Below are 17489 nucleotides of genomic sequence, written 5' to 3'. Positions count from 1 at the left end.
TCTCTTTATTCTTTTATGGATTGCGGGCATCACTGACAATACCAGCGTTTGTTGTCCATCTCTAATCCTTGAACTGAGTAGCTTTTTAGCCATTTCAAAAGTCAGTCATGCTGCTGTGGGCTGGAGTTGCATATTGGTCAGGCCAGATACAGCTGGTAGTTTTCCCTTTCCTAAAGGGTGTAAGTGAATGATAGCTCACTGTTTCCTGTACTTAAACCAATTTTTTTTATCCAAGTGAACCCTGATTCTCTTATTCTGTGAACCTCAGTTTTATTAACTGTACTTTTATATGTTGCTTGTATGAGTAATCCATACTGCTGGTCATCATGTTGTAATAGGTTCTCTGAACAATTGTTCACTTTAAGATAGATTTGCTGTCACCATCCTCTTTGTGGGTTGGGATCTACAGAGCCTGTTTGATTTAGTATGGTAGTTTAATGAGAAGAGGCTCTTGTCTTAAACAAATTATACTTTAACGCATGATAACAACTAGGTACGTGATACATTCATATTGTTACAAAGGCTGCAGGGAAGATCTATATGTTAGGTTTCACTTTGTTAAGATTCTAAACTGTTCTCCGATAAGCTCATAAGATGTAATCATAGTGCATGGTATTTAATGCACTCCTCAGAATTAACCCTTTCAGACACCTAGACATTTGCACAATATTATTTTATCAAAACCCATACTGACAGCGTCCATTGCATTTCCTTTGTCAAATCTCTCTAACCCTTCAGCAAAAAAATTCAACTTCCCTAGTCAAATGTGATCTGCATTCAATAAATATGTGCAGGTTCTAGATAATGAATTTAATCCTGTCAAATCTCTGATTGTTGTTTCTAAAATTTTGCATAACTGATGTCAAGCTGGCTGGCCAAATGTTACGAGGAAAATCCTAATGCATTTTCTTGAATAGGGATGTCACGTGTCACTTTCCATCCTCTGATAACTCTCTTGTATCTCGGCAAACTTGGAAAATTATGTGAAGGCCTTTTACATTTTTCATCTTTAGTTCCCCTCGCAAGCTGGGAGTATAAGCCATCTGAGCCAGTCAACTTATCCAGTCTAACGATAATCAGCTTTTCCTGTACATCCTGGTTATTGATCTTCGCTTCATTTATCGCTACTTTGATCAGCATTTCAACTGATATTTTGTCAGCGTTCTCTTCTTTGATAAATACCATTGCAAAGTAAAGTTCAGATGCTCAGAGAGCAGACTGTCAGAATGATCTAAAGTATAAATGAAAAATGACTGGTCCTTTAATGTTGCTAATGGATAGAATGGGATATACTTTTCAGCAGCTGGTTTTAAATCTTCAGTGCTTTTGTAGACACAACTTGTCTACAGTGCTGTCACACTGAAGGTGTTTGTTCATGTGCACTGAACATTCATTAACTTTTAAATATTCATGTGTGCTTTTTAAGGATTCTAGTTATGTGGTTACTTTCATTCTTATCGAGCAATGTAGTAGATGGATGGGAAATATTACTCTGCTGTATTGTATTTTCTTTGATCTGTTGCCATTTTTGTTTTTTGATGGTTGCTGCTTTTTTATTTATTGATAAGATGTGTGTTGCTTGCAAGGTAAACATTTATTACCCATTTCTGATTTTCTTTGGGAAAGTGCGATGAGCCAATTTCTGAACTGCTGTAGTCTGCAAGGTGAAGGTGGTCACGCAATGCTATTAGAGAGAAAGCTCCAGGTTTTGCCCTGATAGCTTTGAAGTAATAGTTACATATTTCCAAGTCGGGATGGTTTGTAGCTTGGAGGAGAATGTGCAGTCGATAGCCTTGCTGTGTTAGACTTTGTAAATCTGCGAGTTGCTGTGGAAGAAGGCATTATGAGTTGTCACATTTGTTGCTTGCACATGTTACATAGTTGGCAAAAGGAGTGAATGTTTGGGAGGTGAATGAGGTGCAAATCAAGTGGCTATTTTAATATCTTAGATAGTATTTAATTTGTTGAGTCATATTGATGCTATGCTTACCTAAGCAGCTGGAGAGCACTCCAGTACATATCCTGACTCATGCCTCACCGATGGTGGGAAGACTTTGGTGAGTCTTTCACTGAAGAATTCCCTGTCTTTGGTCTGTTGTTGTAACCACTGAATTTTTTGTGCCATTCCTCATACATTTATAGTCAATTCTGGTCCATAGAGGACTGTTGGTAGGGGGGGGGGGGGATGATAGTAATGCCTGTCAATAACAAGAGCTGGTGTTTGAAAGCTTTTCTATTGGAAATGGCCAATTGAATGCCACTTAACAGTGCAAACTTTTATGAATTCCAGTGTTTTTCTCCCTGAAAATAGGTACAACAACGTTATTATTTGAGGAGTTGTGTATGAAACTAAGTGCCATGCAATTATTAGTAAATATTCCCAAACCTTACCGTTTTTTGAGCACTGATGAAGTCCCTGAAAATCTTTGAACCTAAGATGTTGGCATGGGAGAGTCCTGCAGAAATGTCTTGGACTGAGATCTTGGTCTCCAAGAATGGCATGCAAACTTATGCTGCTATAAATTCAGTCAGTGGAAAGATTTTCCCTCTGATTCTCATGGACTTCAATTTTACCCAATTTTATTCATAGATGACTTATCTAAGAACCCAAATTAAATGTTACTAGCAGGTTCTTGCTGAGTAAGCACTGTTTGATCACATTATCAACAACATCTTCCATCACGTTGCTAATAATTGAGAGTGGGCAAATGGGTAAATAATGAAGTAGAATGGATTTTTCTTCCTTTCTATGCCTAACCTGGGCAATTCTCCACATTTCCAAGTGTAGCTAGTTTTGGACCATCGAGTTCAACCCAGATATAATTGGGTCTGTTTCCAGTGCCCACAGCTGTTTTTTGATATTACAAGGAATGAATCAAATTGGCTGAAGGTAGGCTTTTATGGTGTTGGAGACTTCAGGAGGAGGAGGCTGAGATGGTCCTTTCAGTACTTAGGATTAAAGGTAGTTGTAAGTACTTAAGTCTTATCTTTTACATTTATTCTAGACCCTGCCACCTTTGAGGATTACAAAAGTTTTGTGATGCAAGAGGAGGCCGTTTGGCACATCAGCTCTGTACCAGACTTGTGAATGGACATCATCATTTTGTGCCTTTCTTTGCCATTTCTCCATAACGCTCAAAGTTGTTTCTATTTATGTAATCACCTGATGCCCTCTTGAATACTTCAGTTAAACCTGTCTCCAACACATTTCCATGCAATGTGTTTCCGACTCTACCAACTTGTTCTTTCTCACCTCGCACTTGCTCCTTTTGCAAAACACTTTAAAACTATGCTGCCTGGTTCTTGTTCCTTTTATGAACAGAGATAGTTTTCCCCATCTAATCTGTTCAACTCTCTCATGATTTTGCCCACTTCTATCAAGTCTCCTCAAAGTTTTCTCTTCACCAAGGAAAACAGTCCTGGTTTCATAACAAGGATGAATTTTCTCTAATGCATATACATCTGGACATTTGGTATCCAGAACTGTATATAATACATCTGCTAATGTCTAACTAATGTCTGATACACATTCACTGTAACCTCCTTTCTGTGTTCTATCATAAGGCTTTTATGGAGCCTTCTCTGGTTAGTCATTGTTAGCCACCAATCACAACTGAGAGTGGCAGGAGAACCTTGATTGGATTCATTGGATGTGCGGTTGATAGCTCTGACTACCACACGATACTTTCTCAGTATGCATGTAGATCCTGTTTGGTTGTACTGGACTGGCACTTGTATCTGGAATGCTTTTCTCTACTCCTTGAATCAGGTTTAGCCCCTCAACTTAAGGTAGAGTGTGGAAGTAATAGATTATGAGTTTACAGATTCTGATAGAATACTACTGTTGATTGCCCCCAACCCCTCTTAGATGCCCAATTTTGAGCTGTTTAGATGTGTTCTGAATCTGTCTAATGTAGTGAAGTAACGATGTTACACATTCCATTTGAAGGGTCTTCAGTGTGAAGACAGATTTTGTCTCCAAAGGAGCTTAATGGTCGAGGCTTTTCATAATACAGTCACACAGCAGGTTGGTTAGTGGGGATGAGGTCAAGTAGCTTTCTCCCCTTGTGTTGGTTTTCTTGTCACCTGTTATACAAAGTCTTTGGCAACTTTGTTCTTTAGGTATTTAAAATTCTTCAGATATTTTTTAAAAATGAATTAACAAAGTAAGTGTTGGCCCTACAAAAAGTGAGTCTGGGGAATTAGTAACGGAGGGATGGCAGATGAATGGAACAGCTATTTTGTGTCACTCTTCACTCGAGAGAATACAAGTAATATCTCAGAAATACCTGTAAATCAGGAATTGAAAATAAGGGAGGAACTCAAAAGAAAATTGCAATTCCCAAGGAAGCGATACTGAGTAAATTGTTGGAACTGAAGGTTGACAAGTCTCCAAGTTCTAATGGATTTAACTGAAGTTTAAAAAATGTAGCCAGTTGACGCTTTAGTTTCAATTTTTCCAAAATTCATGACGCTCGGGGAAGGTTTCTTTAGAAGATAACTGATGTCACTCCTTTTATTTAAAAAGGGAACAAGCCAGGAAGGAGGCATTCTTCCTCCTCTGGACCCCTTCCCATGCCAGTACATCCTTCCTTAGGTAAATGGCCCAAACTGCCCACAATGTTCCAGATGTGTAACTAGAGCCTTATGTCACGTCAGCAATACATGTCTGCTCTTGTATTCAACCTCTTGAAATGAATGCCATGTGCCTTCCTAACTGTCAGCTGAACCTGCATAGTAACTTTGAGAATCCTGATCTAGGACTCCTAAGTCCTTTTGTGCTTCAGATTTCTGAAGCCTTTCCCTATTGACAAAATACCCTATACCTCTATCCTTCCAACCAAAATTCATAACCTCACACTTTTCTACATTGTATTCCACCTGCCACTTCTTTGCCCACTTTCCTAGCCTGTCCAAGACCACCTTCATCTTGCCCCCTTTCTCAATTCTACCTGTCCCTGCACCTATCTTTGTGCCATCCACAAATTTAACAGCAGCGACTTCAGTTTCTTTATCCAGATGAATAGTTATAGTCCCAACGTTGACTCCACTGATCACTACCATCCTGAAAAAGATCCCGTTATTTCCCACTATCTGCTTTCTACCAATCTCAATGAATCCCCTACCCATGCCGGCATCTTTTCCACAATACATTGGGCTCTTATTTAACAGCCTCCTGTGCAGCACCTTTTCAAATGCCGTCTAGAAATTCAGATAGATCATGTTCAATGGCACTCCTTTGTCTAACTTGCTCATTACATCCTCAAAGAATTCTAACAGATTTGTCAGGCTCGATGTCCCATGACAAAGCTGTGCTAATTCTGTCTTAGTTTACCATGCACTTCCAAGTACTCTGCAATCTCATCCTTAATAATAGACCCTAAAATCTTACCAACAATTGATGTTAGGCTAACCAGTCTACAATGTCCTACCTTCTGCCTCCTTCCCTTCTTAAACAGGGTTGTTAAATTAACCACTATTCAGTCTTCTGGGACCTTCCTTGCTTCCAGTGATTCCTGAAAGTTCACCTCCAATGCCTCCACTATTTCCTTCAGAACTGTGGGGTGTAGTGCAGCTTGTCTGGGTGATCTGTCTACCTTGAGACCTTTCGGCTTTTCTAGCACCTTCTCCTTAGTGATGGCTGCTGTAGTCACTTCTGTATGCTGACTCTCCTAAAGTTCTGGTATGCTACTGGTTTCTTCCCCTATGAAGACTGATGCAAAGTAGATATTTACTTCCTCTACCATTTCTTTGTTCCCCATTACTACTTCTCCAGATTCATTTTCCAGTGGTCGAATGTCAACTCTTGTGTCTTTTACCTTGTATATATCTAAAAAAACCTCTTACAATCTTCTATTGTATGATTAGGTCGTTTGCCCTCATATTTCATTCCCCGCCCCATTGTCTTTTTTAAATTATCCTCTGCTTGCATTTAAAGGCTTCACAATCCTCTGACTTCCACTTATCTTCACCATTTTGTGTGCTTTTCTTTTGCTTTTAGTTGCTGCTCCTGACTTCCCTTTATCAGCCATGGTTATCTCATCTTCCCCTTAGTATGTTTCTTCTTCCTTGAAATGAATTTCTGCGATACCTTTCGGATTACTTCAAGAAATTCCTGACCCTGTTGCTGTAAATGTTAGAAGATATTATTAAAGATTTTATAACATGACATTTGGATAAGTTTTTGGGCAGACCAAAATGGTTTTGTAAAAGGGAAATCACATTTAATTGTTTATTGGAGTTCTTTGAAAAAGTAACTTGTGCAGAGAATAAAAATTTAGACCTCCAGAAGGCATTTCATAAGGTGCTGCATCAAAGGCTATTGTAGAAAATAAAAGTTTGTGATATTGGGGTAACATATTGCCACAGTGAGAAGATTGATTGGCTAACGAGAAGTAAGAGTAGGAATAAGTGCATCTTTTTCAGGCTTGGGTTGGAGATCACTAGTGGTGTGCACAGGGCTCTGTGCTCGCTCCTCAACTCATTGCAATTTATATGAATGATTTAGGTGATGGGATCAAAGGTATGGGAGCTAAATTTGCTGATGATAAAAAGATAAGTTGGGAAGTGAGTTGTAAGGAGGAATGAGCTGACAAATCTTTTATGCATAGGTTAAATTAGGGTAGCACGGTGGCTCAGTGGTTAGCAGTGTTGCCTCACAACGCCAGGGACCCCGGTTCGATTCCAGCCTCTGGTGACTGTCTATGTGGAGTTTGCACATTCGCCTTGTGTCTGTGTGGGCTTTCTCCGGGTGCTCCAGTTTCCTCCCACAATCCAAAGATGTGCAGATTAGATGAATTGGTTATGCTAAAACTGTGTAGGTTAGGTACATTAGTTAGGTGTAAATTAGAGTTGTTGGGGAATTGGTCTGGGTGGGTTACTCTTCGGAGGGTCGGTGTGGACTTGTCGAGCCGAATGGCCTGATTCCACATTGTAGGTATTCTATGTTTCTAAATGAGTGGGCCAAGATCTGGCAAATGGAGGACAATTCCACATTTTTTCCCACATTGTCCTCCATTTGCCAGATCTTGGCCCACTCATTTAGAAACATAGAATACCTACAATGTGGAATCAGGCCATTCGGCTCGACAAGTCCACACCGACCCTCCGAAGAGTAACCCACCCAGACCAATTCCCCAACAACTCTAATTTACACCTAAATAATGTACCTAACCTACATAGTTTTAGCATAACCAATTCATCAAATCTGCACATCTTTGGATTGTGGGAGGAAACTGGAGCACCGGAGAAAGCCCACACAGACACGAGGCGAATTCCCACATTGTCCTCCATTTGCCAGACACAATAAAAAAAGAAGCATGTTATCTAAATGATAAGATGAAATGGCAAGAGCTCTGAGACGCAGAGACATCTGGGTGTCCCAAGGATCACAGAAGGTTGTTATGTGTACAGCAAGTAATCAGGAAAGGCAATAGAATTTTCTGGTTCTTTGGAAGGGAATTGAATGCAAGACTAGGGAGGTTATCCTTCAGTTATTCAGGCATTAATGAGACTGCATCTGGAGTACTGTATAGTATTGGTTACTATACTTCCAGAAGGATGTTAATGTTTTGGAAGTAGTTCAGAGAAAGTTTACTAATCTAATACCTGAAATGAGTCGACTTCCCAATGAGACAAGGCTAGACAGCTGAGGACTGGAACTTTGGGAGCTTAGAAATGTCAGAGGTGACTTAACTGAAATATAGAAAATCCTGAGGAGACTTGACCAGGTGAATATTAGAAGAATGTTTCTCCTGTGGGAAAATACTGGTGGGTCACCGTTGAAATATTTGGGATCACCCATGTAAAGCAGTGATGGGAAAACTTTTTTTACTCTGAGGATTGAGAGTCTTTGGCACTCCCTTCCTCAAAAGACAGTAAATGCAGGATCTGTAAATATTTTTAAGGCAAAGCCAGATAGATTTTTGATTACCAAGGAGCTGAAAGATTCTTGGGGATATGCAGGAATGTAGAGTTGAGGTTGAAATCAGATCAGTGATGATCTTATTGCATAGCAGAGCATGCTCAAAGGGCCATGTGGTCTACTCTTGTTCCTTTTTCGTACACTCTTCAGCAAGTGGCCAGTTCAGCCAGGAGTGATGGAACCAAGCCACTTTGATGGACATAGAATGTACTCTGTGCAGAGACCTCATTGTTCTTGCTAGCATTCCAAATCATATTTATTATGGAAGAATGCTGATTCATTCACTGAGAGGGGGGTAGGAGGTTTTATTTGAATGGTACTTAAGTACAAATATAACTCGTTATACTATTTTTGGAGTTGATCACACACGTGAGACTGAGTAAGTACTGTAAGGAAGACAAATTTTTTTCCTTGAAAGTCATTAATGAAACGGATGAGTTTTTATTACAGTTAGGCAGTTACATAGTTACCATTACAGTGAGCAGCTTTTCGTTCCAGTTTTATTTAATTAACTGGATTTAAATTCCTCAGCTGACATGATGGGCTTTGAACTCATGTTTCCTGGATCATTAGTCAGTGGCATAGCCTCTATACCTCCATTCTTTATAAGTGTTGCAGTGGATTGTTTTTGGGGATGAAATCTGTGGGGGTACTAAAATGTGAAATATGTATAATACTGTTGACTTTGAAATAGGCACCTTTCTTGAGGTTAGTTTGTCTCAATATATGAATAAATATAGAGAAGTAACCAGATATTGAGAGCATAACATAGAATGAATATTTCTGTTTTAGAAAAAATACATCGTATGTTTGTAAGCTGTTACAGCGTTTTACTCCAGGTGTACCAATTCTCATTCTTGTTCTGTAAACAGAACTACATCTGTGGAAATGAGATTGTGCTTTACCCACTTTAGATCTTGCATATTTGTTTTGAATCTTGGGGGCAGGGTGAGGTTGAACAGGAAACTTTAATCACTAATTTTAGCTTATGGTTATCTTGTTTATTAAGCTGTAAATTATGAAGAGCCACATAGATCTTTTGATCAGTGAAAACAGTTGCAATGATTTATTTTAGACTTCAAGAGAGTTTGTAGTCTGTCATCATTTGCCCACCTTATTGTCAAATACAGTTGAGTTTACATCGATTTTGCTAAATTTTAATATGAACTGGGCAAGGCACAAGGTGCCTGAAGAAAGCTTCTACAGTTTGCTTGACCCACTTAGCTCTGCCTCTGCATCTCAATTGGAATAGGACTAGTTATACTTTCAAAGTTTTGACTGGAACAAAGGATATTCAATTGATGTATTTCTTAAATGCAAATAAGACTACCAATCAGGATATTGTTCAACAGAATTCATGGATTTGATATGGTGTGTCATAGAACATAGAACATTACAGCGCAGTACAGGCCCTTTGGCCCTCAGTGTTCCGCTGACCTGTGGAACCAATCTGAAGCCCATCTAACCTACACTATTCCATTCTTGTCTATATGTCTATCCAATGCCCATTTAAATGCCCTGAAAGTTGGCAAGTCTACTACTGTTGCAGGCAGTGTGTTCCAGGCCCCTACTACTCTGAGTAAAGATACTACCTCTGACATCTGCCCAATATCTATCACCCCTCAATTTGAAGCTATGTCACCTTGTGTTAGCCATTGCCATCCGAGGAAAAAGGCCCTCACTATCCATCCTATCTAACCCTTTGATTATCGTATATGTCTCAATTAAGTCGCCTCTCAACCTTCTTCTCTCTAATGAAAACAACCTCAAGTCCCTCAGCCTTTCCTCATAAGATCTTTACTCCATATCAGGCAACATCCTAGTAAATCTCCTCTGAACCCTTTCCTAAGCTTCCACATATTTTCTATAATGTGGCGACCAGAATTGTACGCAATACTCCAAATGTGGACGCACCAGAGTTTTGTACAGCTACAACATGACCTTGTGGTTCTGAAACTCAATCCCTCTACCAATACAAGCTAATGCACGGTATACTTTATTAATAACCCTATCAACCTGGGTGGCAACTTTCAAGGATCTCTCTACCAAGAATATTACCATTAGCCCAGTACTCTGCATTCCTGCTCTTCCTTCCAAAGTGAATCACCTCACACTTTTCTGCATTAAGCGCCATTTGCCACCTCTTAGCCAGCTCTGCAGCTTATCTATGTCACTCTGTAACCTACAAAATCCTTTGACACTATCCACAACTGTCCCGATCTTAGTGTCATCTGCAAATTTACTAACCCATTCTTCTATGCCCTCATCCAGGTTATTTATATAAATGATAAACAGCAGTGGACCCAAAACAGATCCTTGCTGTACCCTACTAGTAACTGAACACTATCATGAATATTTCCCATCAACCACCACCCTCAGTCTTCTTTCAGCTAGCCAACCTCTGATCCAAATGTCACCAATATAACATCTGTTCTGGTATTTTAAACCATGCATAAATATTTTTTGAGACCCAGGGTTTACTTGGGCAAACATTTTTGTGTTGCTGTCTCACATGGAAGCGAAAATAATTTATCCTTCTTAGCTTCTACTTGCACTGCCCGATTAGTCAATTGGATTAAACAGGAACACTCAAAAACTATGTTTGGCTGTCTTAAAAACATTATTATGAGCTAATCATTTTGTATTCATGAAATGGGAGAATATCTCATGTTGCTGGAAGTGTACCTATAAGATGATTTAAATGGTGGCCTATTCTCAAAAAGGATCATCCTTCTTCATGGTAATGCCAATATTGGGTGGATGAAGTCAATGGAACAATGCTGTAAAAAATCTAAAGCAACCTGGATGAACAATTGTTTAAATGCAAGGGTGTAAGATTTGATTCTGTTGAAGCTGATTAAAGATTTGAGATTTGAAGTGTAATCCATGCCGGTTTACTTGGAAAAATTATCAGTATAAGAGTTCAGGTGCATTTACACCTATTCCCAAACTGTTCCTATCAAAGGAGAGCAATCTTTGTGTGCATTGTGTCCCCCTTTATATAATTTCCATTTGCAATTCAGTTTTTCAGCTTTCTACGATGTAATGCAATGATCCAAACTCCAGTACTATTTTTGTTTTAATAAGCAAGGATTAACCAAGTGTGTGACAAGTTAGATATTACCAGCCATGCCTTCTGATTTGTAATTAAACTTGTGTAGCTTGAATGAAACAACATGGAAAATATGCATACATAAATGTGTAGCTTCTGTAAGAGGAGTCAAGTTCCTTAGAATAGTGGAAAAGTTCAATTGAAATTATCCATTGACATACTTTGTTTGGCAGCATGGCTTCAATAAATTATTTAAAAAGGATTATACTAATGCACAAGCTGGTTAAGGAATGATGGGTGAAAGGGACTTGATGCGTGTTCGGATACAGGCAGTGCTAGGTTTAGATTAATACAAGTTCATGGAGTGTAGAAGATGGAAGACTGGCCAAGAAAACATTGGTTTAATCACATCTCGAAGCAACAGAAGCGAGGATGAGGATTTCAATGGCAGATGGGCTGAATTCGGCTGGACGAGCTATGTTTCAGCTTGGGGTCAAATGGAACACTGGTTTGACCTAAGAAATTGAAAATACATTGATTGTCAGAATTAATAAGCTTTTGCGATTATGTTGCTGAGTTGTAATTTAAGAAGTTGTTAATAAAAAGACTTCAATTTATTGTAATTTTTGTAGTTATCCTTTGATCGTGTAATTTTCAAAATAGCTGGTTCGCTATTAACATTCAATATAATTTTAGCTGTATTGCTCTTTCCCACAATCCAACATCCTAAAAATACACAATATATCTCTTTACGCAAGTTTAAGGTTTAGTTTGTCAGTGCTGTCGCTGGCTTGTATGGATAAATCAATATGTTTCAACATAATATGCTGCTTTAAATTTGCTGCCTTGAACTGTTTGGCACCAATGTTAGCAGATGTGCATTTCATTCCAGTTCAAATCCTTGCCTGTAGACATGGCACAAATCTGAAAGAACAAACTTTTTTACCATTCACAATTCATGGGAAAAATGTTTTCTGCTAGTTGATGAGCTTGCACCATCATCATCAATAAGATCATCAGCAAAAAATGAGGATAGTTTTTTAGGACTTCTTTTGTCAGAGTATCGTTGAGGCATCAGCCATCTTGCCAGAAACAGCAGTGGAAATAAAATCCATAGTGGATTCCATAAAGAAATTTATTGAAAGGTAAGTGAATAAATATTTGGAAAAGACAACCGTGTGTGTGAATGAGGAAAGGGACTAAATTCTATAGGTGTTAATCACATGCTATGTTGTAGAAGCTTAATCTCAACGAGATGGATTACATAACAGACATCGGAACAGTTTCATTTGTTGATGACTCGAACAGCATTTGTTGCTCATCCCTAATTGGCTGGAGAAGATGATTATGAGCTGCCTTCTCAAACTCCTGCAATGGAGTTATAGAGGCATCCACAAGTCTGTTCAGAAGAGTGCCAGAATTTTGATCCAGTGACAATGAGGTAATGGCAATATATTTCTAAATCAGGAATGAGTGTGGCTTGAAATAGTTGGTCGTATCCCAAGTACCTACTGCTCTTGTCCTGAGGTGGAAGTATTCATGGGTTTATGTGGTGCTGCCCAAGGAGTCTGGTTGAGTTGTGAGGTGCATATTGTAGATGGTACACAGTATTGCCTTGTGCATTTGAGGTGGATGGTGTGAATGTTGCATGGTGGATAGGGCCATTCAGGTAGACTGCTTTGTACTGGAAAGTATTGAGCTTCTTTAATATTGTTGGAGCTATACTCATCCAGGCAAGTACAGTAGAGAGTATTCCTCTTGACCTGTGCTTTGTAGATGATGGGGAGGTTGTGAAGAGTCAGGAGGTGAATTACTTGCTGCAATATTCCCATCTTCTGATCTGCTCTTGTAGCCAGTGTTCATGTGGCTGGTCCATTTCATTTCTGGGTGATGGTAATCCCCTACAAAGTTGATTGTGGACGATTGTGTGATGGTGTTAACATTGAATCCAAAAGAGCAATGATTAGATTTTCTCTTTTTGGTGACAGATATTGCTTGGAACTTGTCTGACATAAATATTACTTGGCACTCATCAGCACAAGACTGAATATTGTCCAGGCTTCTACAATTCTACATGGACTACTTTAGCATCTGAGGAGTTGTGAATAGTGTTAGACGTTGTACAATCATCAGTAAACATCCACATCTCAGACAAGATGATGGAGGTAAGATGACAAAGCAACTGAAGATGGTTTGACTGAGAATCTTTCCCAGTGAAACCTTTGCATTGATGTCTTGTGGCTGTGATAATTGACCTCCAAAACTTCAGTTATCTTCTTTAACTCCAGGCAGTGAAGAGTCTTTCTCCTCATTCCCATTGCCTCCAGTTTTGCTAGAGCTTCTTGATGCCTCGAAGTCATGAGCAGTCATACTGATCCCATCTTGAGTTCAGCTCTTTAGATCATGTTTGGACTAAGATTGTAATGACATCAGGAGCTGAGTATGCCATGTGGAATTCAAACTGAGCGCCAATGAATAGGTTGCTTTCAGCAAGTGCCACTTGATACCATTATTGATGTCACATTGCATCACTTTGATGATTGAGACTAGATTGATGAAATGGTAATTGGCCAGTTAAATCTGTCCTACCTTTTGTAGATAGGACATATGTGGACAAATGTTGCAGGAAAGAGGTTTGTTTTGGGACGGTACTGAGACAGATTTTCCATTCCAGCCACCAGCGTTTTTAAGACTTGTAGACACTGTTTCAATGACCCTTTCTGGCTTCTATATTTGTAATCCACCTTGACATAATTTTTTGTTTTAAACCTCTTAATTTTTGTAATTTCAGTCTCATGAGGCAATAGAAGTACCTTATCACTATGACAACCCTTCACATTTGAGGAGGTTTACAGTATATCATCATGAGAACACTCAGCTCTTGTGAAGCAAGCCTTGTTTCTCTTACTGTTTATGATCTTTGTTATTTCCCTGTTCTTATTTCCAAAATGTATTACTATTATCTCTATGCATTCAACTGCTTCTTCCATTCAGCTGTCCATTGCACCACCCCATCAATGCTGTCTTCAGATTTTTCCACAGACTTCATTTTAATTTGCAGCACTGCCCAATTTGTTTTTTTTTAAAGTCACATTTCAATTTTGTTCACTCAAATACCAAAACCCGATCAGATGAATTCCTGGTAAATAAGAGCAGCTCGTCAAAGCTTTCCAGTCTGTGAATTTCACTTCACACCAATCCTTTGCTTTCTACCATCCTTCTCCTTATTCAGGTGACCATATTCAGTCAACTCCATATATCTTTTGTTACCTTTAAATAAATAAATTGATCTGCGATTTTGAATGTCGTATATTTAAAAAGTCAAGAATATCTATTTCTGGTTGACTTTTCAGTATCAGTGACTACTATTGTTGAAACTGCTTATTTTCTTTATTATTAATATTCTGTTGTACTGTTGTGTGCCGCCACCTTTTATACCAATATGTAGCTAAAGTCCTTATTTTGTAATATTGAGATTCATTGAGTTTCTGCCTGAAAATATTTTCCTGTAAATTGCATACTTTCATTTACTCTCTTACTGCTTGTAAGTACCAAATGAAAACTACCAACTGAATATTCTGCATGATTGATGCCATTTGTTATGGAGCAAATGATGTATAAAAATAATTAATCTTTTACAAACCCAAGATATTGGTGCAATATCTCACAATTTTTTTCATAATTATTCACATAAACAATGAGCTTAAATTAGAAATAAATAAATACATTTCTGTTTATCTGAATGTAATACAGGTAAGGTCACTTTGGTGAACAGAGGACATCAAGATCTTGTAATTTCTTCATTTGCTAAAGTTTTTCTAAGTGTATGAAAAACAATCAACAACAATACAAAGATGTAGACAATAATGTTATTGCTGTAGATTGGAGCTTTCAATAACCACTGTGCCAGATATGACCATGTCTTGTTATTGTAAATCTGTTTGTCATTATTTTGTCAGGGGCCTCTTAAATTCTAGGCATTGTAGAGAAAGAGCTATGTTGTTAGTCATCTATTATTCTGAGTGTGTTCTTGTGAGTTGGAGGGGTGTCATAAAAGTGAATGGCCAATTGTTGAACTAAAAGAAAGATCTTTCATTTCTTATGATATGGTATAGTCTATTTTCTGTGACAGATCTTGCTGCAGTTGATCAGTGCAGCACATGCTGGTGAGTGAACTTACATTGGGCTTTTATAAATGGATGCAAGCAACTGCAAATAATTGCCAGGAGCCTAACAAATCAAAATCTCATTTCGGAAGTCTGACATTAATGTCCTAACCACTTACTGTGTTGTATGTTAGATAAAATCCTTGCACAATAGCTAAACTCCAATGATGATTTTGTTGATTTGTAGAAAGGAAAGCACAGCATTTCAATTTTTAGGAAAAAGGTAAATGGATTTAAGGATGGTTTTCTTTGCTTGAAATAATAAATCACAACAAAAATTATTTAGTATCTCAGTTGTTGTCATAATTGTAATAAAGCTGGTATTCTTTATTTGCTTTAGTAATTCCTTTGAGTTTGGGTTCTACTCATCCCCAAGTCATGAATCTCACTCATGTGGCTTTTTTTCTGTTTGTGGGCATCAATGGCAGATGTCAACAGACTGAAGACAGTGGGGAATTGTAATTAAACTCAAATCTTTTCTCATCTGATATTGATGCCTGAATTTCCAGCATACACTCCAAATGTTGATAAGGATTAATTGACTAATTCTTTTTCTTAACACAGGGCATTAGGATCAATTGTGGTGCCGAGCCAGTTCTTGTAAATATGAAAGAAACACAGCGAACACTGGAGAAACTCAGCAGATCTGGCAGCATCTGTGGAGAGACAAACTGAGTTAATGTTTCAAACCTGATATGACTCTTCTCCAGAAATATTTTGACTTTGAAGTTGAGTGCTGAAGAAGCCTCGTACCAGATTTGAAATGTTAACTATGTTTGTCTCCACACATGCTACCAGATCTGCTGAGTTTCTCCAGCACTCTGTGTTTGTTTCAGATTTCTATCATTTACAGTATTTTGCCTTTGTAAATATGAACTAAGGATGAATCACAGCGGTCTACAGCACACAAAAGCTGTTCAGCCTATCAAATCTCTACTGGTCAAACATAAGCACTAAAATATTTGTTGTGGATAAATTACCACAAGTTGCCTTTAATACAGCGACTTATTAAGAAATCTCACAAACAACTAAGAACTGAAACAATAATTTCCATTTTATTATATATAGTAACCAAAAAAGACCCCTTAAGTAAGCAAGTTAAGCCTCTCAACTCAAATTGGCTATTACCCGATTAGTGATGGAATTTAGTTATAATTCCAACCGACTTCAGATTCCATCTATCTCTGATGTCCACGATTTGATCCTTGTGCAGTGTCTTTCTTCGAAATTCTGTTGAGGGAAAGTTCTGGTGTTGGATTATACAGTTTTTTTTTGGTCCTTGATGTAATCTTTTTGATGATTATTTAGATTTTTTTCATCCACAATATTGCAAGTCTGCAGCTTGCCTTCTTGTCAGATGGAGGCAGGAGGCTGGGAGGTAACAGCAAGCCAGGCAGCTTCAAGAGGTGAAGAAGTTGATGCTTCGGGTGTCTCTAACTGTTCTTGTCAGAAGTAGCTTCTTTGTTTCTTGTTGCTTTTGGCCTTAACTATGTGTTGAACACACAGTTTTTCTGTGATTAAATTCTTCAATAATTGTCCTTGTGGCATGAGGCAGCCATTCAGCAAGCCATTGATAAAACAGTTTTGTTTATGTAGCTTTCCCTCCTTTTATTTTCTCAGTCATGCTTAATTATTTTCAATTCCTGTATAAGTTTGTCCTTGTTCTTTAATAGTTTATTCCAGAGTTTTCCTGCTTCGTTCAATCTTTAAATAGTTATTTAATTTCTGCAGTCTACACTATCACATATTCTACCATTTTTCCCAAATAGGAGTTGAGCAAGTCAGAATTTGTGTTTCCAACTATGCCTTTTGAAAATGATAAAAATGCACTAGTCTGAGATTCTCAATGGAGCCTGACACTTTGCAAACTTCGTCTCAAAATGATGCACAATAGTCTCTGTTGATATATTATTAATAATTGAACCCATTTCACATATGATAAGAGAGTGGCATGGTGGCCCAGTGGTTAGCACTGCTGCCTTACAGCGTCAGGGACCTGGTTCGAATCTAGCCTCAGACAACTGTCTGTATGGAGTTTGCACATTCTCCCTGTGTCTGCATGAGTTTCCTCTGGGTGCTCCAGTTTCCTCCCACAGTCCAGAGATGTGCAGTTTAGGTGAATTGGCTGTACTAAATTGCCCATAGTGTTCAGGGATGTGTAGGTTAGGTGCATTAGTGTATGTAGAGTAATAGGATAGGGGAATGGGTCTGGGTGGATTACTCTTTGGAGGGTCGGTGTGGGCTTGTTGGGTTCTAGTTGTAATTCTAATAACTAGGGCTGGTATTTATTGTTCTAATAACACAATTTGAAACATGGTGTAACAAGTGATTGATGCCTATTTTGATG

At 38.4% G+C, this 17489-nt stretch overlaps 1 protein-coding gene across 1 annotated transcript in view; it reads left to right on the top strand.

Moving 5' to 3' along the window:
* Positions 1 to 17489, top strand: part of suclg2 (succinate-CoA ligase GDP-forming subunit beta) — a 312212-nt gene that overhangs the window by 101918 nt on the left and 192805 nt on the right. The gene's annotated exons all lie outside the window — the stretch shown is intronic.

The sequence above is a fragment of the Hemiscyllium ocellatum genome, chromosome 14 (assembly GCF_020745735.1).
Source record: "Hemiscyllium ocellatum isolate sHemOce1 chromosome 14, sHemOce1.pat.X.cur, whole genome shotgun sequence".
In the NCBI taxonomy this organism is placed as follows: domain Eukaryota; kingdom Metazoa; phylum Chordata; class Chondrichthyes; order Orectolobiformes; family Hemiscylliidae; genus Hemiscyllium; species Hemiscyllium ocellatum.
This window is presented reverse-complemented; position numbering and strand designations above follow the sequence as displayed.